The 1,493-nt window shown below is 39.0% G+C and overlaps 1 non-coding gene across 1 annotated transcript; it reads right to left on the reverse strand.

Moving 5' to 3' along the window:
* Positions 1-680: 680 nt before the first annotated feature.
* trnan-guu (transfer RNA asparagine (anticodon GUU)) lies at positions 681-754 on the reverse strand. The gene has a single exon. It is a non-coding gene; the product is annotated as a tRNA-Asn (tRNA).
* Positions 755-1,493: the final 739 nt, after the last annotated feature.

Consider the following 1,493-nt stretch of genomic DNA (forward strand, 5'->3'; position numbering starts at 1 on the left):
CAGCCGAATGCGCTGACCGATTGCGCCACAGAGACGTCTTTTGCTTTTAAATGGTGGCGAGATCATGCATTCATAATGATCTTTCTGCAACTATGTATACAAGTCCTTCATATTCTGGACAGAGAAGACAGATGGTTCGAGAGAGGAGTGAAAGAAGCCATCGATGTTAAACTGGAAAAGCTACCGAAACAGAGGAGGGGATCTGCAACACCAAGTATCAGCTACTTATAACAGTGTTTTGAGATCATTCCCTGTAAAGTCTCACCACTACTAACTTCTGGAGTCATTCCTCACCTGGCAGTTTTAAAACCATTCACACCTCGAGGCAGTTCAGTCTTGGGTCATTAATGGGCAAATTAGTCTTGTGGGAGAATAAATTCTTTGGCCTCACAATCAGTCAGTTACATTTGAGGAAGAATTTTGGATGAGTTGTGAAATGCTTTCAAGAACTAGACTCAAAAAGGTAAAGGTATTCTGCACAGCTAGACTCTTAGTATTTCTTCCAGTTTGTTGTCAGGTATATATCTTTTTGCAAGCATGAAACTGTAATCACAGAAATTCTGTTATCTAGAAGTGAGTATGCTCTCAATTTTCAATCCACAGTCTTACTGTTGTTCAAGGTTTTTTCTCATCCTTGGTCACCTTTTCTCTGATGTCTAGTTGTCATTTAAGCACAAAAACGTCCCTGGGTGGGCTCGAACCACCAACCTTTCAGTTAACAGCCGAACGCGCTGACCGATTGCGCCACAGAGACATCTGTAGCCTTTTGATGGTGGCGAGATCACGCATGATAAATGATCTTACTACAACTATGTATAGTTTTGAGTGGTGGTAAGATAACACATCTAAAATGATACTGCAAAGATCTATACAACAAGTCCTTCCTATCCTGGACAAAGAAAGACATCCACTTCAATTCGTCATCAACCACGCCCTGACGAAGGATCCCAAGACAAGCAAGACACTTGGGGCTGCAAGGTGCCTTGTTGAACATTTCAGAAAGAGTGCAAGATCAGGAGCAGGATGGAGGAAGAGGAGGAGATAGGGAGAAGGAGAGGAGGAGACTAGTTTTTGTTGTTCCTGTTGGAAAAAGTTAAAGTTGAATGACTGTAAGATGACAAGGGGGAGAGAGAGAAAGAATAATAAGAATGCATTGTTATAAATACCCTGCCTTTGCCCTAAGTCAGCTGGGATAGGCTCCAGCTCCCCCCCGACCCCAATGAGGATTAAGTGGTGTATAGATGATGGATGGATGGATGCTATAAATAATGTTAGAATGTTATGTTATAAAAAATTGTTAAAGATTTTGTTTTTCAAAGATGTGTTTGAATAAAATATTAAGAAGACATGCTTTTGCTTTTTATTTTGGGTAAATTCATTGTCATTAATCGAGTAATCAAAAATAATCGTTAGAATAATAGATAAATTAATCGCTAGATTAATTGACAAATCCTTTTTTTTTTTTAAATTGTTAGATTAATTGATTAAAAAAG

Source organism: Stegastes partitus, unplaced genomic scaffold (assembly GCF_000690725.1).
Source record: "Stegastes partitus isolate 25-593 unplaced genomic scaffold, Stegastes_partitus-1.0.2 Scaffold461, whole genome shotgun sequence".
In the NCBI taxonomy this organism is placed as follows: domain Eukaryota; kingdom Metazoa; phylum Chordata; class Actinopteri; family Pomacentridae; genus Stegastes; species Stegastes partitus.